Source organism: Bidens hawaiensis, unplaced genomic scaffold (genome assembly GCF_021521415.1).
Source record: "Bidens hawaiensis isolate Kalapana, Puna unplaced genomic scaffold, B.hawaiensis_p1.1 tig00061599_1, whole genome shotgun sequence".
Lineage (NCBI taxonomy): Eukaryota > Viridiplantae > Streptophyta > Magnoliopsida > Asterales > Asteraceae > Bidens > Bidens hawaiensis.
In genome coordinates, this window is record NW_027506497.1 from 114 (window position 1) to 27,865 (window position 27,752).

The 27,752-nt window shown below is 31.7% G+C and overlaps 3 pseudogenes across 1 annotated transcript; 2 read left to right on the forward strand and 1 right to left on the reverse strand.

Moving 5' to 3' along the window:
• Positions 1–413: 413 nt before the first annotated feature.
• Positions 414–1,482, forward strand: LOC143618012 (cytokinin dehydrogenase 5 pseudogene; annotated as a pseudogene).
• A 1,852-nt stretch (positions 1,483–3,334) lies between these two features.
• Positions 3,335–5,813, forward strand: LOC143618013 (uncharacterized; annotated as a pseudogene).
• Positions 5,814–5,970: 157 nt separating this feature from the next.
• Positions 5,971–13,534, reverse strand: LOC143618014 (protein NRT1/ PTR FAMILY 2.9-like; annotated as a pseudogene). The gene is made up of 5 exons (XR_013150936.1): positions 13,523–13,534; positions 12,208–12,370; positions 11,827–12,044; positions 11,166–11,737; positions 5,971–6,965 (listed from the first exon to the last, which is right to left on the reverse strand). The product of XR_013150936.1 is annotated as a protein NRT1/ PTR FAMILY 2.9-like (transcript).
• Positions 13,535–27,752: the final 14,218 nt, after the last annotated feature.

The following is a 27,752-nucleotide window of genomic DNA, read 5'->3' on the forward strand; positions in this document are numbered from 1 at the left end:
TAATATTTGCTATCAAACTTTTAGGCTCAGTTACATTGTTTTGGTAATTATTAACTGGCTCACAACCGACCCACTATAACCTTAAAAAAATTATCCGAAGCCACCAAAACTGATCGGTTATAATTGTGTTTATCCATTAACTATCATATAAATTATGGTTGTAAGTTTGACTTAAAAACTATCTAAACCGACCTATAAATGCCCCTAGATCTGAGTAACTTTAAAAACAAAAACATAATTCACGCAAAAAAAATGCAAAAATGAATAAATAAAAAGAGTGTTCGCACGTGTCACATAGACCTTCGAACACAATCGCACGTGGTCATCCTCCAAAGTCCTCTCCTTTTCGATTGTTCTATAAATTGAGAACCTGTATCTCATTTCCTAGACATAAAATCCAACCTCTGCACACACACATAAAACACACCTTAACTGTGTGAAAGAAAAATTAGAAAAAAAAAACCAAAAACATAAAACCATAACCACCTCCTCCTCTTATGGCCACCAAACTACTTCTATTATTCGCCTTTTGCCGCCTCATCTCCATCGTCGGGTTAAGGGACCTCTTCCAGTTCGGACTCAACGGTCAGTTAACCACGGACGCGGACAACATTAAGTCCGCGTCCACGGACTTCGGTAAACTGACCAGTTCCGAACCGTTAGCGGTCCTCCACCCCTCGTCCGCCGGTGACGTCGCAAAACTTTTGCGACTCGCCCACGAATCCTCACCCGGATTCGCCGTGTCCGCCCGAGGACACGGACATTCCATAAACGGCCAGTCTCAAACAACAAACGGCGTCGTAATCCAAATGACCGGTTCCAGAAACCTTAACATTAACACCCGTTCGCTTGTTTCGGACAAGTTGATGTATGTTGACGTCTGGGGTGGTGAGCTGTGGATTGATGTGCTCAAGTCCACTTTAAAGTACGGTCTCGCACCCAAATCATGGACTGATTATTTATATCTTTCGGTTGGTGGTACACTCTCTAATGCCGGAATAAGTGGACAAGCGTTTAATCATGGCCCTCAGATTAGTAATGTTCATGAGATGGATGTTGTCACAGGTACATCATATTATTTTAGTATCTTCTACATGCATAACATATTATTAACATGACATAAGTTGTTCCGTACAAGTAGATATTATATTGCATCACATGAATCTTGTCATGCATTAATTATGTGTTTGTAAATTATTTTGTGTTAATAGTTTGTTTGTTTTTAAACGAAGAGCAGGAAGAGGTGACGTGTTGACGTGCTCCATGGACCAAAATCCGGACTTGTTTCATGCCGTGCTCGGCGGCTTGGGTCAGTTTGGGATCATAACGCGGGCTCGAATCGCGTTAGAACCGTCTCCAAAAATGGTATGTGGTTAGCCCTAATCATGAAATTAGTTTATAAAAAAAAGTTACATTTTTATATAAAAACACAATAATAATATTATTATTGATGGTATACAGTTAATAAACCCAAAATCTTAAAATTAATTTATAAAAATGTTACATTTTTTATAAGAAAAATATATATGGGTGAACACTAGATGGATCGAACCGGTTACAAACACAATAATAATTATTATTATTATATTATTAATACAAGATGTGGGTTCGGGGAATGAGTCGTAGGTTATCCGAAAATCTTCAAAATCGCTATTCGAATTTGAATCCGAAATGCGAATATCCAGTTTCTCGGATAATTTGGATTTGGATTTTGGAATATTGAGATACAGATTCGGATTTTTTGAACATCCGTAACCACCGCCACCACTATCGCTACTTGACCACCACCATCATCACCATCACAGTTGTCGCCGCCGCCACAACATCCACCGTCACAATTGCTAATTTTTTTTATTTGGTATTTTTTAATTTACGATATAAGAGTATATTTATCATTTCTATTTCATTTATGCTTTTTATTTTGTGTGGCTACTAAACAACATATATTAATAATTCATTCCATTTCATAAGTTAACCGAACAAGACAAATTATTATTTTATAATAATGATACATTTCCTTCTCTTATCTATTCTATTATTTCTTTCATTCTATTAACTCAAATCAACGGACCTAATAAATTATAATGCATTTAATTTCCTATCAAATTCATCATACCATGTACATTTTAAAAGTTAAATAAAGCATTAATGACTCATGTTAGGATACGGATAATACATATGGACGTCTTCAAAAATTTAAATGTTTCGGTCGAGCTGAAATAAAAATGACCGTAGGTCCTAACGCGTAACGAACTAAAAGGGCCCGTAACCCCAATACCTCAAATACGTCATAGGAGAAAAAATATTGGGCCCAATATCTAATAAGAGGATTAAAATTTGTAAATATTAAAAATAAATAAATAAAAAATTTGTGCCCCGGCTGGTTGCCCGGGTTACCCAACCCATCAGACGCCCTTGATAATACATAATGAGATTGATATGAGTAATCGAATGAGTAGAATACCACATAAGGAGCGTTTGAATATAGAAATATGAGACGAAATGAAATTGATCATTACAAATGAATGAAAAAAAGAGTGCTTGTTATGATAAGGGAATAAAATCACTTACTAGGCTATTACCATATCCATTACATTCATTGTACAACCCCCTTGTTTTTTTTCCATTATATTCCATCGTTTCACCTACACCACCACTATGACCGACCACCGCCACAGATCATCACGAACACCCACCCACCATCTTCTATTACCACCACCGCCACAACCCCACCCCATTCATCAGTGCCAACCACTACCACCGCCACTCCACCGTCATTGACCGCCTCGAACTATCGCCACCCACCACCACCAACCACCATCATCGACCATCACCGCCACCACCACCCACCATTACCCCCACCCCTCTCACCATCGCCGCTCACCATTGTTTTTTATTTTCTTTTCGTTTTTTTCTGCCTACCTAGTAACATAAAGTTAAAATTCATTTTATTCCTAATTAGTACATGATAACCAAATAAGATAATGAAATAATAATAATAATTCATTCCGTTCTTTATACTAAGGAATATGGATGAGATTGGTATTGTACCGGTCCCAAAATTAGCTAATTTTTTGTACCGTACCGGTACCGGTATTGAAGGTAGAAAAATCGGGAAATACTGGTGCCGATACCGAAACTTAAAACTTTGGTACCGATTCGGTACTGACGGTATCAAATCGATACCAATTTCGGTACCGGTACGATACCATTGGTACTGATAGCGAATTTGCTCGTCTATACATTCCATTTTATAAATCATTCCATTATTCCACCAAACGGAGCTCTCATACCCGGTTGTCTCATACTATTAGTCACCCCAAATATTTTTGAATGCCTCTATACAACTAACTTTTTTTAACCGTCCAAAATTTGTATGCCATGTGTGGTGGACCCACGTATCGCTTCTCCGACCACCACCATCTCCGGCATATTTCCTTGATCCGGCCACCACCATCTCCGGCACATATTTCTTTTATTAATTAATTACCAACAAAACAAAACAAAATGGGTATCGATTATTACAACATACTGAAAGTCAACCGTAACGCCAGCGACGAAGACCTTAAGAAAGCCTACCGTCGTCTCGCCATGATCTGGCACCCCGACAAAAACCTTAACAATAACAAATCCGATGCCGAGGCCAAATTCAAACAGATTTCCGAAGCCTATGATGTCCTTAGCGATCCTAAGAAGCGTCAGATATATGATCTCTACGGCCACCAATTCAATAATAATGATAATAATGGTAAAAACAAATTATGGGTTTAAATTCTAGGAATGCTGAGGATATATATGCTGAGTTGTTTAGGAATGTGAATACTGGAGATAGTTCGGGTTTTTCGGGTAAGAAGGCGCCTGCTGTGGAGAATATGTTGGCGTGTAGCTTGTTTGATCTTTATAAGGGTGCTAAGAAGAAGATGAAGATCTCTAGGACCGTTGTTGATCCTTCCGGGTACGGTTTTATGTTATTGTTTGTGAATGTTGTGAGCTTTGGATGTTAGGATATGAACATGTTAGAATGTTTTTGGATTAGTTTGAAGGATGAAACTGGATTTGGTTAAGTTATCGGTGTTGTTAGTTTGGATTAATTGGATATTTAGTGAGGTTTGAATGAAGTAATTTGGGAATTTGGAATAAGTTTTTTTGTATAACTATTTGTCAAGCTTGTAGCTTGAATAACATACTATTGACTAGGTCTGTAAATGAATTGAACGTCCGGTGAACTGTTCGTGAACCGTTCGGCGGGAAGTTCGTTTATGTAATAAATGAACGGACATGAAAAAAAAATTTGTGTTTGTTTAATTAAACGAACGGACATGAACACATGTTTCGTTCGTTCATTTATGCTCGTTTATTTATGTTCATTTATGTTCGATTACATGTTAATAGAAAATATATCTTGAAGAGTCATCTACTTAATGGTTTTATATCCATTGAAGTGTGTGCATTTGTGTTCATTTATGTTTGTTTGTGTTAACTTACATTTATTCATATGTTCATTTAAGTTTGTTTATCTTTGTTCAGCTATGTTCATTTGTATTCAGTTATGTTCATTTATGTTCGTGAACTGTTTGGGGTTTAGAATTAAACAAACTAACATAAACGAACATGAACATGTTCACTTTTAAAATAAACGAACATGAACATGAAATATGTGTTCGATCAAGTGTTTGTGTTCATTCGGTTCATTTACATGCCTACTTTTAACTCCTAGACTGGCCATATATTCTATATACCCCATATGATGAAGAATGCAAAGATTGAAATAATTTGAGTTGTCATATAGGCAAATACATGACTTTAGGTGCACTAGATGAAAATGTTTTCTTAACAGAACTCGCTATGGATAGACACTAACATTGGTTAAAGCAGTCATGGACTCATGGGTCTAATGATTAGGAACAAGGTGTTAGTGAATTTGGTTGCTCGAGTACTTTTTACTTGCAATCCGGATATTATCAACAAGTATATAAGATCAGAGTTTAACTTAAAATGGTTTTCATCTTTCTATTCATCTGGTTGAATATTTAGGCTGTTACCTGTAAGTCTGTAACATCCCAAACTGAAAAAGGTAATTAAGTTTTCTAACATGTGGTAACTATCTATGAAACCACAACTTATTCCATAACATATTACATACTTGCATTTTAATTTGATTAAAACACCATATAGTTTTTGTGCAAAACTATAGATGCAAATACCAGAACTTAATAGTTTAAGAACTAATATCTTTTAAACAATTCCCTTACTGTAATTTATTTCTTAAATGGTTAAAGAGATTCTATTATTATATATTTCCAGTGTCTACACATTAAAGCACAACTACAAAATTGAGGTTTTTACTTTTTATCTATTATTTGCAATGCAGTAAGATTCGGACCGTGGAGGAGATCTTAACCATTGAGATAAATCGCGGTTGGAAAAAAGGCACAAAAATAACCTTCCCAGAGAAGGGTAACCAAGAACCCGGGTGGTCATAGCAGCCGACTTAATATTTGTAATCGATGAAAAACCACACGATATTTTCACAAGGGACGGTAACGATTTAGTAGTAAACCAAGAAATATCATTACTGGAAGCTCTCACTGGAAAAACCATTGAACTCACAACTCTTGATGGAAGAAGCTTAGTGGTCCCGTCATGGAAATGGTCAAGCCAGGGAACGAGCTAACCGTTGCTAACGAAGGAATGCCAATTTCAAAGACCCGAGAAAAAAAGGAGACTTGAGGATCAAGTTGGATGTCAGGTACCCGTTAAGGCTTACGGCTGAACAAAAATCTGATTTGAAGAAAGTTTTGGATGGAAGTTGAGTAATAGTAATATATTATTCTTCTTTATACTTATTGGAAGTCAAAAAAAGTCAAAGTCAATGTCAAAATTGTGTATATCAGTATATGATATGAGCCATTGATTCTGGTTTTAAGTATATTTATCAAAAGCAATACAAAGGTAATTAATTATACATATGCATAAACTTAATATTATAGTGTGATGATAATCTAAATTCTAGCAGTCTCATTTTCTATTTATAAATATAGTTTTCGGTTCTCAAACAAGCGATTTTTCGGATTTTTTCTCCATCTCAACCGAGGCTAGTGCCGCCAGCATGGGCGGCATTGACATCTTTGTACCTATACCATCTCGAAATAACGAGAAAGTAGCCTAAGTTCAATATCCCAATAGCAGTTATCAAGAAATAGAAATAGTCCAATCTACCCTTGTTAAGATCCTCCGGCAACCAGTTTCCAGTTACAGCATTTCTAGTCGTCCGTTGAATAACCGTCACCAACAAACCATTTAAATAACTCGAAGCCGCCATCCCACAAAAGAAAAAACGCACCCGCAACGCTTCTCATGTTTTCAGGAAACTGCTTGTAGTAAAACTCGACTAACCCGATTGAAGTAAACGACTCAGCAAGCCCGGCTAACGATAGTTTGTGGAACTAACCATAATGCCGACATTGACGAAATCTCCCCTCGGTGCGGTTCATAGCCTAATGTCGGTTTTGTAATAGCAAGATTTCTTCTTTTTTGTTCCACTAAAGCGGAAACTAGTGAAGCTAAAACCGGTTAACGATACCCCAAACCCGATTCTTTGGAGGAGTGATATGCCGCCTTCTTTTTTGGTGATGCGGCGGAGTTGTGGGACGATGATGCGGTCGTATATCGGCACGAAGATGACTAATGTGATCATGGTGAATACAGTGTAGGAAGCAGCTGGTATTTCAAACTTGGAGTTGAAAATATGTCTGTTGGATTGAAGTGCTTGGAAAACAACATATTGTGATTGTTGGTTCATTGCTATAGAGTATGTGATGGCTGCAGCCCATACTGGTAAAACTTTTAGTACACATTTTACTTCTTCTACTTGTTGTATGCTGCAGAGGTTCCACGGGTCGGATGCTGACCCGTCTGGGTTGATTTTGTCTTCGGGTGTCAAGATTGCGGCTTTGTTAAGAAACCTATGACAAAAAAATCGTATGATTTAACGATTTATAAATTGTTAACGTGTGATGCTATACCCCTATACGCGCACCATCAACATTACTAATTAGCAATTTAGCATCCTGTTGATTACATGGTTATACGGGCATTAAATGAAAACTATAAGACTCGCAACGAGCCGAGCTTTTTTGAGCTCGAGCCGAGCCTGGGCCTCAAAGAAAGCTTGTTTAGTTATCGAGCCCGAGCTCAGGCGTTGTGTGTTTATAAGTTTTTACCTCTTTTAAACTTCTATGTATTAGTTTTACATTACTCAGTCAAGCTCGAGCTGGGCTTATGTTTGTTTAAAGTTTTTCTCAAAGTATATAAAAATAATTATAAAATAACGACAAATTAATTAATAATAATAAAGAGCCAAGTTCGAGCTTAAAAAAACAACTAACGAGTTGAGCTCAAGCATTACAAAAAATGAGAAGCGAGCTGAGCTTGAGCCCTCATAAGTCAAAACGATATGAGCTCGAGCTTACCCATGTACACTTGTATATTTGTCTAAATAGAAACTACATGACTAGAATGACCAAAATTTAAAGGTGGGAGCATATATATGTATACGTTGAACATATAAGTCGTTATATGTGTGTAAGTTACATGCTGTATTACATGTATATGCTTGTTTATGCATATAGTTTGTTTTTTTTCTTGTATGTGTAATTTTTTATTTTGAGATAATAAATTGTTTCTTTCCCTGCTTCATTTTTTTTTCTATGTTATCGTTTTCAACGATTACAGAAAGAGCGTTTAAAACATGGAACAATGGATGTAAGCATGCAACTAGTGGTAGTGGTGTACACTATTACACTAGTTAGAAAAAAAACATCCTTATAAAACATCTTCTAGAAAACTGAGTTGTTACTTTTCATGGAATACAATTAACTTATCTTCTAGTCATTGGTGGTTGATTTATAATTGACTGAATTTTTGATATTTGAAAGCAACTTAGGTTATCAACTAGTCAAAGGTGGTTGATTGTAATATGACTTTTGACTAATCATATTGAAAAAAGATGACTTTCCAAAAGGTTCTTTTATCATCAAATGGAAAAAGTTCAAAAAACGTTTATTTGAGCACTTTAACTTGCCTAAACATATCTTTTAATTATTAACTTTTTAGTATAAAGTATACTTGTTATTTTTGTAATTTTAAATTTAGAATGCTTTATATAAAGTGATGTGACATGGATTAAAATTACAAAGCTTTGCACAACGAGCCAGGGCTGTTAGGGAGTGGGCGGTTAAAAGGGGGGCCGGTATTGTGTTAATGGGTAGTAATGGAGAAAAAGATGAGGTCATGAGGCTTTAACAAAGAAATGATAATATATGAAGAAATGAAAAGAAATTATATATACTTAAAAGACATTCTCGAGTAGAAAAAAAAATATGTTAATTACATTCTTAAGTTAGATTGGAAGAAAAAAATAGGGAAAAAAATTATAACTTTACAATTATGTCTTCATAGCAACATGAAAACGAGAATTGAGATAGCATAAATTAGTAATATTGTAACAGACTATAAACTTTTTATTCACAATCAAGCCATATTTGACTGAAAATTTTGGAGGAAAAAAGCCATAACATTTCTTTCTATTCTCTTTCTTTTCTTTAATAAAAAAACTTTATAATAAAAAAAGAAAAATTTTCTTATATTTTCTTTTTTAAATCCTTAAATAAAAAACTAAAAAATGCAATATTAGGTTATCACTTGATTAGGGGTGCAAATGAGCCGAGTTGCTCGCGAGCTACTCGAGATCGGCTCGTTAAAAAGCTCGATCGAGCTGAGCTTTATCGAGCCCGAGCCCGAGCTCGAACCTAAAAATAAGCTCGTTTAATAAACGAGCCCGAGCCCGAGCTTTACCTATCGAGCTCGAGCCGGCTCGCGAGCCTAAACGAGCCTGCCATTTATATAATTTTTTTAAAATATATATTTAATAATTATTAATTAATAAATATAATGTTATGATAAAATAAATAAAAATAACTGAATAATATATATTCTTTTATAAATAAAATTATAATATAAAAAAAATATATAAAATTGTTATAATTATATAAAAATATAATTGATAAATAGTAAACGAGCCGAGCCCGAGCTCGAGCTCTGTGTAAGTTAAATGAGCCGAGCTCAAGCCTAATCGAGCTCGGGCTCGGCTCGGCTTGTTTGCACCCCTACACTTGATTGAAATTTGACTTTTGACCAATTATGTGGAAAAACATGACTTTCCAAAAGGTTCTTTTATCATCAAATGGAAAAGGTTCAAAAAACGTTTTATTAGAGCACTTTAACTTGCATAAACAGATCTTTTAATTATTATTTATTAACTTTTTAGTATAAAGCATAATGTTATTTCTTATAGTTTTAAAATTATAATGCTTTATATAAAGTGATGTGACATGGATTAAAATCCTTTAAGGTTGTGTTTGGTATGGAGGAATGATAAGGGAAATGGAATGATTTATTACGTGGGAATGAAGAACGTGGTGTTTGTCTACTTAATGGAATGGAATCAACTATTACATATGGAATTCCATTCCATCAAAACCTTTCCTTCTCACCACCCTTCTTTTTTTTCTCATTACATTCCTCTCTCACCCTATTTTCTCAACACCACCACCTAATAACAACAGCCACCACCACCATCGCCACCACCTGACCGTCACTGTCACCGTTGCCACCACCTCCGCCACCACCACCACCACCTTACCACCAGCGCTACCACGGCACCTGACCATAACCGCCACCCTACCATTGTCATCGCTACCAATGCTACTACCCGCCACCCCCACCCACCACAATCACCCCGCCTAACCGCTGCCGCCACCATTTTCGTCGCGGGAGCTACCACCACCATCGTCGCCATTTCAGTTTTTTTTTATAAAAAAATATATATATTGGGATAGGAATATTTTTTATTACTTCTATTTCATTCATACAATTTTTTTTGGATACCTAACAACATTAAATATTATTCATTTCATTCCTACATGTTAACCAAACACGGCAAAAGAATGGTAATGATCTATTTCATTCTATTGTTCATTCCATTCATTCTCTCATTCCATTCCTACTTCATTCCATTACTTCCAACTAAACATACCCTAAAGCTTGCACATCAGGGGGTGGGCGGTAATACGGGGGGCGACTATTGTGTTAGCGGGTAGTAATGGAGAAAAATATGAGGTCATAAGTCATAAGGCTTAAACAAGAAAATAAGGGCTTTAAACCATAACAGAGACTTTAACAGGATGGTAAAGTTACATGACACGACTTTAAAACCTCTCCGCGACGAGTAATCTAATAAATATTATATCTGCCTTGAAAATATCTACAATTATTGATATTAGGTCAACTAGATATGTGAACTCGATTTATGGAGGAGTGAATGTGCCAAATACATGTCATTTTCAACATTTTAAGTTGGTCCTACACCAATCAATGTCTTAAACCAAACATTTTCTAAATTCTAATGAAATACCGTGTTCACGTGATCATGTATATGCCGTTTATAAAAGGTTAACTATCAAAAAAATTCATTACCTCAAATAATAATAAATATCAATCCAACAAGAAGTTAAAAGCAACACAAAACAATAGCATCCATTTAAGGATACATAAGAAAAGTTGAAACTGAAACCACACAAACTTTCCCACTTTGTTATTTTTTATCGGTAGAAAACCGAGTGTTTTTACGTCTTTATATCTCTAATCATTATTACGTTTTCGTTAAAAACTTTGTCGTTTCTTGATTACAAATATTATATTAAACAAAATTATTCATTAAAGGATGCATAAGTGAAATTGAAATTACAGTAACTATTCTGCTTAGCTAATTTTTCATCGATAGAAAACCGAGTGCTTTTACATCTTATATCCTCTAATAATGATTTATGTTTTCATTGAAAACTTTGTCATTTCTTGATCTCAAATATTATTATTTTTATGACAAGAATTCATGAATTATATATTGATGATTTTTAACAAATATTAGTCTTACAATTGTCCATTGTACGATTATTTATAACTGACTCCATACCTTATGTCAGAAAAAAATATCTAAAATAATAAGTTTATATATTTCTTAAATGTTGTATGGTAACGGTCTAGTGTTTATTTTAACTTCACAAAAGAATTAATATGTTTATATCAAAAGAACATGATAATGTTACCTGAATTGATTGGAGTGTGGCAAAGCTGAGTTAATAGATTTCGGTGGTCGATAGTTAAATAGCGACAACCCGGGCTGTTGCGGCAGTTTCAACAGTCGCTTCTTCACTGCCACCACCATTACCCGCGCCATACTTGTAAAAGGACTTCCTTGTGGCTTCACTATCACATATATTTTCGTACCACCAAAAAACAACACAACCGAAATCAACATGAAAATCGCGGGAATCGCTAACCCGATGGACCAGCTCACATTCGTCTGAATGTACACCACGAGTGTCACCGACACCATTTGCGCGAATGGGTAAGGGGGTGGTAAGAGGGAAGAATACCAATTAAAGAAACTATTTATCCCTCTCTTTCCGGATTCCGTGTTTGGATTGAATTGATCAGCTCCAAAAGCTAAATTACAAGGCCGAATACCCGCCGCTCCTATTATCATTAATGCAAATCCAGTCAAAAGAAACAACCACTGTGTTGGTGTAGCACCAGCGCAGTGACTGTCTTTTTTAGATCCACATTCAGGTGGATGGAGTCCTTTAAACACCGCGGTTAAATCAATTAACAACAACCCCTGATTACAAACAAAACAACACATCATATGATCATAACATATTCAAATTATTAATTTAACACTTGAAATAATTAGTCTAGGAAACTTACCGTGAATGATGCAATTGAAGCACAACCTAAGGTATTGTAACGACCGAAATATGTATCGCATAAATAAGCACCTAGCAAAGTTGCGAAGTTCGTGGTGCCATTGAAAATGTTTAGCAGAGTTGTCGCGGTTATGCTCTTCATGTTAAAAACCGTTGTTAAGTACACTAACAAATTCGAAAGCGTTCCGATTGCTCCTAGCTTCTCAAATGTCTCATTTCCTAATAAAAAAAATGTTACAAAACATTTAGGATATGAACTATGAAGCTTAACTATAAATAAGTGTAAAAAAGTGTTGTAAAAGTCGGTCTAGCAGTCAAAGTACTCAATGAGTAATTCCAAAGTACTGTCTGCTTAGGCCGACTTTTACAACACTGCACACACCTATGATGCAAGGCATGGCTTTGACTCCCCTGTAGTTGATTTGGGGCTCATCGTCTTCCGGTACTCTTTGCTCATCTTCTTGTTCTCCATTGTTGAAGCAGCTCTGTGAATGAGATTTGGGGAAGTAGGTTTGATGTTTGTTAGTTGTGACTTGTGAGAGTTGCTTATTGTATGCAATTTAATAACATATATTATTTTTTAAAGCATCCGAATGTGACGTTTGTCCATGATAGTTTACGCATATCTTTTTCTGTTTTTTTTAACAATATTTTTCTTTTTTAATATAACTAAAATATAAAATATTTTGTGTGTTATAACAAATTTCTCTTTTAATGAAGATATATTACTATTAATATAAGCTAAAAGATGAATTCAATCTTATATGCACATTTAAAATTTTTAATAAATAGTAGGCCTGAAAATTGGCAAAAAGATTTATATATTGTATTTTAAAATATTATTCTTAATGTTATTGACTCAATTATCCAATTTATTTAGCCAATTTTTATAATAATAATAATAATAATAATAATAATAATAATAATAATAATTTTGCACAATTTAGATCAAAAACTTAATGGGCCTATTTAAAAAATATAATTATTTAAACATAATAAAAAAAAATACTTTGTTACTTAAGGCTCTGATATAAATATATACATTACTGGGGGTGGTGTGAGAAACCGAGGCTTTTTTTTATATATTAAGTAATACTTATGACTAAGGGCTTATAGCCCATTTTAAAAGTTTTATCTTATCTAATGATAATTCGTACATATAAAATATTTTTTTTCTGGGTACGTAACTAATCAACACTACTTCACTAGATATGTTGATTACTTAAAAGTTAAAAGGGACCTTTTAATTAAAAAAGCAACTCAATTTGTGATATCACAAAAAAAGTTATTTGTTAGATTTGTGACAAGCAAAAAGCAACTTGGATTGTCTCTTCCACGTTCTTTTACTAGTGGAGACAGGTCACATGTAGTCCTACCACCATTATACAACAATAATGCTCCTTCGATTTCTTCTATGTTATTATCACATACGTAACTCTCAAAGTATCAATGGATATTTGTATTTTGTGAAAGCATAGTTTTATTGATATAAAATCAAATTAATTTTGTAGTGGTCTTTTATTTCACAAACTAAAGTGTGCTACGTTATGAAATAATGATGAGATAATGTTATAGCTTCTATTTCACATCAGATCCACACTTGTTCTTCTAGTATACGAATCAACTTGAAACAATAGTTGAAATTAGTTTATCTATCTATCACTTGATGTGATTATCCCTTTATGATCCGGCATCACCATCATCGCCATGGTTTTGTGAATTGACCCATCCACTCCATCTCTGAAAATTATGACAACTGTGACCAGCGTTAAGAAGCTCACAAAAAATTCAAGCTTGAAATGATGGTGGCGGTGCTTGAGTGAGAGAAGAGGGAGAGAGTTAATATGTTTTTAATGGTTATTCACACACTTTTTTTTTATATTTATACATCATTTTAACACACATTTTATCTTTTATATACACTCTATAAAGGGTGTATGAATAACGCATCCCTATATTTATTTATAATTTTAATACACATTTTATCTTTTATGTACACCCTATAAAGGGTGTATGAATAACGCATCCCTATGTTTATTTTGCATTTTTAATAATAGGGAAAGAAATCCCTCTAAACTGAGAACATAAAGACCATAACACGCGCACTAGGGAGCATTCGAGTGCGCTATATCAAAATATCAGGACCACCAATATCATTTTTATATGGGGTCATCATTTTTATAATGTTGGGGACTACATCTACAATCCATATAACATGAAACATCCGAGTAATTAACTATGTAGATACATTGTGAACAAATGATCATTTGTACGCAACACATGTTCTTATGTTTGTTAGAATAGAATGATGCATTGATATTAATAATTAAGGTGTGTGTGTATAACACCATGGGCAAAAATTAACTTGGTGCATGCATTGTAAACATATTGGGAATGTTCATATAACTTGTAAACAATAGAATATTGTGTTGTGTTCTCGATTTATTCATTAAATTTCTGGCTTGTTTCAAGACAGATATGTTGTTCAGTAGCTGCTTTGCTCTATTATATAACTAAAGGCTGAAAAGTTATCGCGGGTCTCAGTCGTTGGTCACGAATATTTGCTATGTTTAAATTGCTTCCATTCTTTCATTGTTCTGAAAACTAAGACTAACACCTAGTCACGCTAAAAATTTTACGAAACATTTAGAATTGCTTATTTAAAATTTTAAGGTGTTTATCTATATACATTAAAATTAAAGAGCTACCAACTTGCTTGTTTTTCAAACACCTATCATCAAACAATCGATTCAAAGTTTGATCATGCTCCTTCTATATATTGAGACCAAAATAACATGTGTATCATGAAGGTAGCCAGGTAGGTTGAATGTTATATAAGAATGAATGTTTGTGACTTTAGTTGTAGATAGAGTCAAAATATTTTGAAGTTATATGAAATGATACGTCTACGCCAACAAAAACATGTTTACCTATACACTTCACCAACCACCCAAATGTAGTCCTACAAGTAACATGTTTGATTTTTTTTATACCTCATAAATAAGTTCTCATTAAATCGTTAATAATACTGTATAGTCCACTAAAAGGGTAGTGTGGGTTCAAATCGTAAATACTAAATATGAAAATACATATAAAATATTTATATATAGTTTAGACGCCACAATCTTTTTTATTGTTTGATGAAATTGTTTTTGCTTGATGGAATATCAATTCACTAAATAGTAGAAATAAAGGAAATGTTAAATTTATTTATTTTGTAATTATTTGTCTTATTAAAACAGGGAAATAGAAATGATATATTAATTAATCATACAATAACACGAGACATCACAACTATATTAGAACTTGTAATTAATGCAAACCATATCTTTATTTTAGGAATATAGATGTTGCTTCATGTGAGATCCTCGACTCCAAAACTATACTAGAACTTGTAAAGTGTAACATAACACGAAGTGCTTCTAATGGGTTCTAAGCATCAGATAACAAACAAGTACTAAAAGTATAATATTAGTAAGCTACTAGTTACAAGGAAAAAGGTGAAAACTTGTGCGCTGCGGTGGGACTTCAATCGGTTTGGTTTCGGTACCATATTAAAAACTCGAGTTATCGTATTAAAAACTTGTAGAATTGTTTATCTAACTTTATGAAACTTGAGGATTACCATATTAAAAAGTTGAGTCAATTGTGCAATTAATAGACCTTAGAGGTTACCAAAAAGTTATGGTGGCTTATATAATTAAATAGAAGTTGTGAGTTACCACACGTAAATACTAAATAGGTGGTAACATTTCCAAAACTGTTATCTAATAATGATAGTAAATAGTAAAATACTAATCTGTCTATTTTAATAAAGTAAAATAATTATAAACACGTGTCAGTTTGTGGTTAATCCTTACAATTTTTTTCCATCCAACACTAATATATGTCATGCACTGATAAATAATTATTCTTTTATTTTACACTTCATTTATATTATATCTATAATATGATTAAATTATTTACTTTTCTTTAAACTTTATTTATATTATATCAATACACTTTTATAAAAATAAATATTTACATATTATACTACTAGGTTGGTATCATTTAAGAACTATAAAAAAAATTAAAAACTCTTAGAAACTCTTAACAACCAATTTTTATATTTTTATATATTAACAATATTTAAGAGTAGTTTTATCAAAAATTTATATAAAAAATTGTATTACATATATTAATCACAAGTTTACATATGTGTAAAATTTATGTACTAACAATTTACACATGTGTAAAAAAACATAGATATGCATAAAAACTAATTTTTCAAAATTCTAATTGTAAATATATATATATATATATATATATATATAGGGTATGGTTAATGTAAAAAACAATAGTTTTGTGAGAAGAATAGAATAGATCTAAACCCTTAGATCTAGGATCTAGTGGTTGAGATTAGTAGTTTCTAAAATCCATATAGTTTCCTATTTACATGGTATAGTTTCCTATTTAGGTGGTGTGGTTTATTTTAAAGCATTCTCACACTTCTCACAAAACAATTGTTTTTTATTTGAACCCTCTTATATATATATATATATACACTAGTTTTTATCTCCCGTATTACGGGGGTTGTTTTATATTGTTTGTTCGAATATTTATTTATTTTTTGAATTTATATTTTTTTATTTAAGAGTTCTGTAATAATACTCATCCTATACTACTATACATTGTTAGAATATATTTCACAATATACTTGGTGAAATCCAAGAAACAAAAAAAGATATTGAAAAGAATATAATTTTATATATTATCATTAACATATTATACTATGTATATTGTTAAAAATTATAAATAAAAAAATATAAAATCTCTAATATGCTTTCAATTTACGAAGTAATCTTTTTATTATTAAATTATAAATATATGCTTAAAAGTTGATCATTTTTTAAAAAATAAATCCATTTATCTATTTTTTTTTGTACATTGTCATATAAATTTAAATTATAAATATATGATTTATATCTATCTATTTATTTATTCGGTTAATTTATTAAACTATACATATATGTGTTAAATTATAAGGATATTATATACCAATCACTTTCAAATATTATAAAATTTATCATATTTAGTTTATAGGGCTTTTGTTATCAAGGATTGTTTCAGGTTTTTTGTGAAACTTAAATTTGATTATTAAAGGTTAAAAGTTGGTAAATAGATCATTTTGTACAAATTAACTACATTTGGCTTAAATTTGTTATAGGTAAAAAATAGGTACTCTGAATATTTTTAAAAATTTGAGAATGTAAATAGATTTATCGTCACTCTTGTTACGGGCTCAAAGTTTTGACTTGAAAATGTAAAACAAATAATGAAGTTAAAATTTTAAATGTGATTAGGTTTTGAAATTATATTTTAAGGACATTTTTGGAAATAGTTAAAAGCTTCGTATTTTGCACATTGAGTATTTTTTCCATTACTATTAAAATTTAAGTAAAAAATGACAAACACTTTCGACATGCAACCTCCAGGCCTATCAATGCTTCTAATTTTATCAAATTAAAATCATTCGTGTAAGCATTGATTTTTCTTTGAATAGTGATCAGAATGTTGTATCATGTGAGACATGCTGTACAAAATTATGTTCAAGTGAAGCAAAACATTCACAAAATTGAACGGGTTAACATGTTATTTTTTTTTATCAATTTGCAAAGTCAAGAAGCCCTCAAACTTATCAAAATCTTTTTCATGGTGTAGCTCAAAACTATTATTATAAGAGAAGTATTCTTCGAAATTGGTTCATAACCAAATTTCTTTTAATTATACATATATGATACGAGAATAAATTTTCGACATTGACTGTTCTTAGGTATGTTTTTGAACACGGATTATCGTTTTTTGTTAAGTTCATTTTTTTTGAAAAAATCATTTTTTGATATAAATAAAATCAATTTATGTATAAGATATAAGTATAGATGTAATACATTTTTCGATATATATAAATTATGTATTGCTTTATTTGTAATTTAATTATTTAAATTATCACGTGTTTTACACGGACTCTAAAACTAGTTGAAAGATAGCCAGCGATCATTTTCTTTTTATATAATATCTTTAGGTGGAAATCTAGCTAGCTATCTTATCTTGATGCAAGCTGCATCATGAGTGGTTCATGAGCATCTATCACGAAGACTTCCGATTTCAAAATATCAATTTCGTTATAGAAGGAACACATTTTGGACTTCTGGTTGTTATGTATATCCGCGTTTGTCTATACTGTTTTTGTATGTATATGGCATTAATGCATTATGGTGTGCATGCACTTGAGGCGAATTCTCAACTTGTCATCTATTGTAGCAAAATTTCAACGTTCCCAATATATAATATTATACAAGATTGTAGAAGGAAGTGACTTATACGCAGCAAATATAACATAAGTATAACCAAGGAACATAACTATATACATTAATAACACTACAAATGAGTATCACCTACGAAACCAACAAAATAAGAAAAAAAATGATTTTTTTATTATAAAAATTTAATCGACTGGTTGCGACGAAAGGCGTGAAATCCAAAAAATAAGAAAAAATATAAGAATTTGTTTCTAATATTTGCCAAAAAAGTACCGATGAAATAAAAAAAACTCAAAGATTTTTTTTTTAAATAAACAATGTTTTTTACCAACATAAAAAAACAATTTTTATTGGTTTCATTACTTATAAAAACAATACTGTTGTTACATATAAATAATAACAAAAATATTTAAACTTTTTATAACTGTGGTTAAAACTTATAAGCTATATTAGTTTTAGTTTCTCCGAAAATCAATTTCCGCCATAATTAAATACATGTTATTTGGTCAAAAATGGTTGGTTATAGTCAATATTGATCAATAATGTTGATGATAGTTGATACATCAAAAATGGTTAAATAAGGTCGGTTTGATATACATTATCTTATTGCCCAGAACAATGTAATGTAATTCACCATATGATATAATAAATCATATATATTAGACTCTGTGAAGTAGAAGGGCTACAAAATGAAGCGAGTTTTGTCATTTAACGCCCAGTCAACAAATGAGAAATTTCTATTTTATGAATGTAATGGTGTTGCTCCTATATATATAAATAAGAGGGGTATTTTGAGAACCTTGATGAGTTTGTAAGAATTCAATATAGACCACACATTTAATTCAATGAGTATGGATTATATGACTGAGAATAAATACGATTAAAAAATTAATCAGAAGAGTAAATAAGTATTTTTGATGATTACACAAGTTTAAATGTTAGTTACACACGTGTAATAAGTTAATTCGGCGTGTAAAAAAATTCTGTAACTTTTTTTACGTTACTTACACTTACGTATTATACATGGGTAAAAAAATTCAAAATTTTTTTTGTTACGTTGAGTTTTTTCGAGTTCTCAAAGTGGTTCTTAAAATAAATCAATCATATATATATGTGTGTGTGTGTATCACACACTCATATAATATAATAATCTGCTACAAAAAGACCCCCCCCCCCCCCCTTGTCGCCCCTAGAACCCCATTCCTTCAATTTCATTCCATCGATCACCCATATATATATATATATATATATATATATATATATATATAGGGGAGGGTTAACATAAAAACAAGTAGTTTTCTAATAAGACTAAGAATAAATCATAGCTATTGGATTATATCAATCAATGGTTGAGATTTAAAATTAACAAAAACCGTCATAGTTTCCTAAAATTACTCTTTCATCATTATAACCGACATAGTTTCTTAGAATTATTCTTTCATCATAGGTTTTAATGTCAAAATTCTATTGATTCTTACCATTCTTAGGAAAGTACTTTTTATTTGAACCCTTTTCTATATATATGTGTGTGTATCACACACAAACATATAATATAATAATAAACAAACAAACACGCTCCTTCGACAAAAAGACCCCCCCCCCCCGGGTCGCCCCTAGAACCCCATTCCTTCAATTTCATTCCATCGATCACACATTCTTATTTTTCATTTTTATACTTGTTTCTCCATTTTGTCCTTGGGTACAGTTAATCTACACAGTTTTTTAAATTCAGTAAAAGTACAAAAACACAATAGATCACAAAAAATACATAATGCCGAATAAAATATAACACAATATTGAACAATATAACACAATGTCGAAGAAAAAACACACAATGAAGAAAATACACAAAATAAAAATACAATCTACCAATACTAATAAAAGAAAATAATTCTGGACACATGACATTCTAAGATTAATTCTCACTATCAAATTCCCTCTAAAATCACTTCTCTTTTATTGATGGAAAATAAAAAATATATATATCTTTCAATATATAGTGCTCCTTCCGTCCCATTATAAGTGTCCATGTTTGAAAAACGCAAAGTTTAAGGTGGATTGAATAATTATTTTTTTTCTTACCAAATGACAATAATGCACTTGAAAAGTGGGTCAATCAATATTGTTTATTAATGTTAGTTGTGTGTATTTAAGGGTAAACTTGGAAATCGGTTAATAAATTTTTAAAGCAAACACTTGTAATGGGACAAATAATAAAGGAAATGCGGACACTTGTAATGGAACGGAGGGAGTATTGATTATAAAGTCAACATATTTAATATAAACAAAATATTAATATAATAAATTAATTGTAAACATACTTAATATAAAAAATATTAATATAATAATTACATGTCATAAAAGATATTTTAAAATGTATATAAAAGAATTTATGTTTAAAGTGTATACTAACATTCAATTTTTAAGACATCTAAGAAAACTATAATAAATTATTTTTTTTTTATTTTTTTCTTTTACAACTATTCAATGTTTAATAAGTCTTAAAAATTAAATAATATAGACTTAAGTATCTTTTTTTTATTTGTATTAAGATATTCATTGTAATTTATACATTAACTTATCTCGTGTAATACACAGGTTTCTAAAGCTAGTAATAAATAAAAGGACATAGTGATATAAACATAAATTATAAAACTTACAATCTAGAAATCGTAAATGAAAGCCTAAATATAATATTGTAGAGTTCTATAGGACGATTCAGATACCGTTAATTTTGAATTTAATACTATGTATTTGAAGCCAACCCCCAATAATCTAGCAAATTTATCCAATTACATATGTTGATTACTATGAAAACTAGGATGCCATGCATCAAATAAAACATTTATCTATCTTCTAAAAATGAAACAAAATTTAATGAAAAGAACTCATGATTAATATTTATTGAGGGTTTGATCCTCTTAGAGTCCATGATGATGTTTATTTTTGTTGAAAACTTTCATATATTTCAATGTTTTATTAGTTAAAAGTATTTTATATTTCATGATATAAATTTATTATGAACTTTAGTGGGATAATATTGTGAAGCTAGTAAATTTTCATTAATTAGATAAAGGGATATTTTTGTTTCAATAAACTGCAACACTATAAAGTAATAGTTTATTGCATTGTGTTTCAGAGTAACTAAATAATACAACAGAATAGTAAGGTAGCGTTTGATATGAAGTAATAATAGGTGGAATGTAATGGATCATTACAAATGAATAAAATAAAACATGTTTGGTTGTCTTCATCAATGAAATGAATTATTACTAAGAAATGAAAATCCTTCCATATATAACATTTTTCATTCCTTAGTAGGAGGTGTTTTTTCCATTCCTTCAAGGAATGGAATGGAATGGAATGAAATGATCAACAATTATAAATATTATTATTAATATTATAACTATTATTTAATTATAATAATTATTATATTTTTTTATTATTATATCGCATTACGTCGTTCCATTAACTGACAAAAAAATTATGTGTGTATAGTTTACTATTTAATAATAAAATAATAATAAAGTGATTATTCATGTCATTCCTATGTGGTAACCAAACAAGATAATGAAATGGTAATGATTCTTTTCATTCCATTCCATTCTCCATTTCATTCTTTCGTACATTCCATTACCTCATACCAAACAAACCCTAATAATTTACTTTATTTCTTTGTTCATTACATTCTCCTATCAATTCCTAAGGCCACAATGAGACATTAAGACTTATTTATTTAAGACGTGTATATCATGTGTTATTATTTCTTTTAATGCGACTCACTACAAGTCTACAACCATATACAACCTTTCAAATTGAGTCAATAATGTAGACAAAACCATGCGACTCCCCATAACATTGATGACAAAGAAAACAAAACGGGGGGCTTTAAATATATCAAAAGTTTTTATTTGGTATACCAAGTCAACCCTATTAATCTACTACTAATCATTTTTATTCTATTTTATTTAAATATAACTACTAATCATTACATAATAATTATTTAAACTACTAATATCTATTTTTTAATTAGGTTTTTTTAAAGGCTATTGTAATTAGTTTTTTGCAATACTAGTATGAATAATAGTATATTAAATATTTTATTATACAATTATGAATATTACTAGTCTTCTAAAAAGTACTCAAATATATAAATACGAAAATACAAGTTCATTATGAATGTAAAAACACTAAAATAATTAATCACTTAAATCCACAAACCCACTTTCAGGACGATAAAGTTGGCTGTACAGTTCTAGACGCGACTTATACATTGTTTCCCACCTAACTGCAGACCGGCTAATATTGTTAAGATTCCAATAAGGCGTGATAACAGGCATTGGGGATTCTCCTTGTAACTCTACCATGACATAATGGGTCTCACCAAATACTAAAGCAATTGTAAGAGCTCTGTGATGTTGACTTTCTTCTGGACCACTCCAAAATGGGAAAATAGTGGTACTGCCTGACATGCTTAAAGAATGGATGATAACACCAAACCTATTGGCAATCAGAACACCTGCCTTAGGCATTTTCATCCAGTGTTCTTCTGGACAAGGTGACCCAAAAAAACACAAGTCATGATACAATGAATTTACATCCCTGACAAACATATCTTTATAAATATTTTAGAAAGTTGTCCCAATCACGTGCTGACCTGATAGATTGCCTACAGTTCTTGAATATGTTGCGACTAATGTGCCATCTACAAAGTAATTGAGTAGCATTCGGGAAAACTTCTTTGCATGCATTCACTAACGTGCCTTCCATATGCTGTACAGGCGGATGGTTATGTTCATCACATATCATCGTTAACGTCCAGGAATTATATTCTATTGAATATTTCCCTTCTAATTCGAATGGGCAGTCAGTTTTTTTTGTGCCAGAAACTTTACTTGAATCCTTAACTTTATATTTTCCGCCACGATCACACATGATTACAACTTTATACACGAACCCATTAGGATATTTGTTCGATCTTTTAGTGACGACGACAACACCAAGAGAGCGTGCCAAGTTTTGTACCCAATTCATCAATTCTTCATGGGACCCGAACACCTAAAAATTAATAAAAAGTTAATAAAAAGAATAGATAATACACTTAATAATAAAAAGTTAATAAAAAATATGTATATATAAGTTAATAAAAAAGAATAAATGATACACCTAATAATAAATGTGTATCATTAAATGCTGACAACTTTTGGTTTAATGCTGACAACTTTTGGTCTTTGACTTTGGTATATTTTTTGGTATATTTAACAGAACCCAAACAAGATAATGAAATGGTAATGATTCTTTTCATTCCATTCCATTCTCCATTTCATTCTTTCGTACATTCCATTACCTCATATCAAACAAACCCTAATAATTTACTTTATTTCTTTGTTCATTACATTCTCCTATCAATTCCTAAGGCCACAATGAGACATTAAGACTTATTTATTTAAGACGTGTATATCATGTGTTATTATTTCTTTTAATGCGACTCACTACAAGTCTACAACCATATACAACCTTTCAAATTGAGTCAATAATGTAGACAAAACCATGCGACTCCCCATAACATTGATGACAAAGAAAACAAAACACCAAGACATTTCAATTGTATTTAGTTAAAACCCTACTTTACTTACCCATCACGAATAATAAAAGTTAATAGTGAGCAGAGACTAGAGAATACTTTCATTTTATTAACTGTAATTCTTTTGAAAAGGTTAATTGTTTGATAAAATATACTACATTCTAATAATGCCTACGGAAATTATCAAAAACTTGAGAAAATCACGAAAATAACATGGCCCCTCAAGTAATTACCAAAATAAACATAAGAAGTGTTTGTAATTTAGACACTTTACGAAAACTGATGACTCCAGAACTTGACACATGACACTTTTCAGAGTAAACGTCTGTTGTTTAGACACTTTATCTGACAGACGGACCCATCAATGCACCACTTATATCGTGACACGTGACATATTTTTTTCAAAGGAAACATATACACATGCGTCTTCTAATAGGAAACATCTATAAACAAGACGTTTTATCTTAAACATCTAAATATAGATCTATAGGATCAAAGAAAACGTTTGAGCCCTAGATGTTTCCTTTGGCTTAGGCGCCTTAGACTCTAGCTCCACTTTTTTTAGATAGTTATGTTCGTTTCTAGACGTTTCTTCTTTATATATATATATTCTATTTACGATATTTTTAGATACCTCAAAAGAATTTTAGACATTAAAAAATGTTCTTTTTTAGACCCTTCAAAAGTTTTTAGTCGTTGGTATGAAGCGTCTATGAACAAAATTTAGAAGAAAAAAAAAGTATAAAAAAGGAGACGTCTAAAAATCTTTTGAAACGTCTAAAAAACTGAATTAGGAAACGTCTAGGATCATACGAAGCGTCTAAGAAAGAAGCATCTAAACTAGTGAATATGTAGTTTGAGCCGCCTAAGCCAAAAGAAATGTCTAGGACACATGCATTTTCTCTTATCCTAGACGTTTTAGATTCATATTTAACACGTCTTTTTTTAGAAGTTTCCTCTTTGAAGACGTCTGAGTAGATGCTTCCTCTAAAAGGTGCCACGTGTTCATGAAATAAGTAATCCGTTAATGAGTCTATCTGTCAGATAAAACGTCGTCTAAACTACATACGTTTCCTCTGAAAAGTGCAATATGTCAAGTTAAGTGAAATTTTTTTAAAAATAGGAAATATTAAAGGGGTGTAATGGTTTATAGGAGAGAGAAATTTTTTTTGGGTTTCTAGGTGTTCCGCTATTTCAAATGGCAGAACCGACCATAATAGCATAACCTGTCAGAAGCTGTCTGGTGACATGGAAGTTAATTTTGTGTTCCGCCATTTCAAATGGCGGAAGTGAACAGTGACTTTATGACACCTTTTATAGCATGCTTTCTTGACCACATATTAAATAATGGTTTTTGTTTCACTTCCGCCGAATAGTGTGTTAGTTTTTAAATATGTGGTCAAGAAAGCATGCTATAAAAGTTGTCATAAAGTCACTGTTCACTTCCGCCATTTGAAATGGCGGAAGTGAATAGGGTGTTAGTTTAAATATGTGGTCAAGAAAACATGCTATAAAAGGTGTCATAAAGTCACTGTTCACTTCCGCCATTTGAAATGACGGAACACAAAATTAACTTCCATGTCACCAGACAGCTTCTGACAGGTTATCCTATCATGGTCGGTTCCGCCATTTGAAATGGCGGAACACCTAAAAACCCCAAAAAAATTTCTATCTCCTATAAACCATTACACCTCTTTAATATTTCCTATTTTTAAAAAAATTTCCAAGTTATGTACTAAATTTTCATGAAGTATCTAAACTACATACATCACCCATATTTGTTTTGGTACTTGTGGTACCATGGTTATCTTGGTGATTTTTCTAAAAAAGTTTAGTCGACTTCAACCACACGCTATACTAGCAGCCTGTTTCGTGTACATGACATGACACCTTCGCAAGCCTCCAATCCAATCACAATATTATGCCTTCTATATATACCACTCACTGTCCTTTAATATGACAGACATATATATGGTGTGAACAAAACTCCAGGCAGTCAGGCACACACCTTTACACACAATAATATACATACACACGTCTAAAGATACGAGTGAAGCTAGGGTGAGAGTCATGGCTTTGAAGGTGGAAAGCAAGGGGGTTGCCGGAGAGGAGAAAGTGGAAGAAATCAATTACAGAGGAGTTAAAGCCATGCCTTTTGTGATAGGTATATATATACACATACTGGATTGGCTGGTTCATCCGGTAGATGAACCAGTTAACCCGTCAAAGCTACCAGTTTAACCGTTCATTAACAACACGTACTTGTTAAAAAAAATACATGCATGATTGGTTTCGGGGGTTTTAACGAATTGTTGTTTTAAGCTTAATAGCCGAATTCCTCCCACAATGCGAGGGAAATTTTGTTTTGGCCGGTATCAGTTTAATTTGATACGATACTAGTACGGTACTGGCACTCGGTATAACAACTGAGATAAAAAAAACCAAAGATATATGGCTGTGAAAGATACGGACACGTCTTTTACATTGATCGAAAAATCATATAAATGAATAAAGTCATGATATGCCAAAAATTACATTGACACGTATTTTACATCGATTGAAAACTATAAAAATGAATACTGATACTGATCTCGGTACATTTATATCAGAACATTGAGAAAATAATCAATATTTAGCTTAAAAAAAGGGAAAAACTTTATGGATGAAATTAAAGTTACAAAAAATTGGCGTTCAACTTATAAAATTTTAAGACAACTTATTTAAATCTTTTTAAAAAACCTTTGTGCCAATATTTTAAAACACAAAACTTTTACAAGCCGTTTATAAAAAAGTTCACTATACAGAACTTTTGCGACCAAACTTGAAATTACAAAACTTTAATGGTCGATTTTCATAAAAGAATAATATGTATAAATTTTCATAATTAAAAAGCTATTAATATACCTACACACATATATAGTTTTTAGGGTGTTTAGTATTCAGATCAAACTCGAAATTCTATTCAAATCGCATTCTGATTTAAAGGTCCTGATTAGTTTTCAAACATTTGAATTCGATTTAATAATCGAATTTCGAATTAAATACAATTTATGATTTTAATTTCGATTCGAATTCAAGTTATACATTTTATATTTATTATAAATATATATATTAAAAAATATAAATTACCAAGTCGTTTAAGTTCTAAGGACTACAAACTGAAAGATGATCATTTTGGTTATTAATTCATGTAATTGGATGTAACTATTTTGAATATTTAGGATGTTCCAACAATAAATGATTTACTTGTTTTATGATAAACTTGTAATCTTGTTGTTGTAAGAAACTCAAGTTTGTAGTGATTTTAAAATTAGATTTAAAACAAATGATTTCTTAACTAAATTCAAATCGAATTATTACTATATATAATTTAGAAGTTTGATGCCGCAAGTGGCCTATTGAGCCACTTGGCGGCACCCTATTGGTTGTTGTATTTTGTTTGTTTTTTTAGTTTAGTTATTATAACAAACGTAATGAAAATCGACCAAACTTTATTTTTTTTTGTTTCAGTTCTAATACCATAACAAACCTATAGAAACCAACTGAGTTCATACTGACTCACGGCTTTATTTAAAACCCATGACTGACAACGCTCCACTTTACCAATGGACAAGTTTACCAACCGAAACCCCCCCCACCCCCTCTTCAAAAAAAATGGTCGTTGGTCCACCTCAATTTTTGTATTTTTTCCGTTTTTTAGTTCCAGTATCGTAACGTACGTAATTAAAACCGACCAAATTCGTGTCAAGTTACCGCCTCAATGCTCGGGACCGACAATGCATGAGTTTTGCCACCGCTCGGGTTTGCCAACCAAATAAACATAATCTTATATATTTTGTTTTCTTATATTTAATGTTTTATATGTTAATTTGACGAATTATTTTTTTGGGTTTTAACCCTCAAATGTTACCAATGGTGTCTATATCGTAACGAACGCAGCTGGTACTAACCGAATTCGTGTCGACTCATCATTGTAACGCTCAAGTTTTACCAACGTCCGGGTTTCAACATTGGGGTTTTGCCAGCAGTCCCGGCGCAACGCGC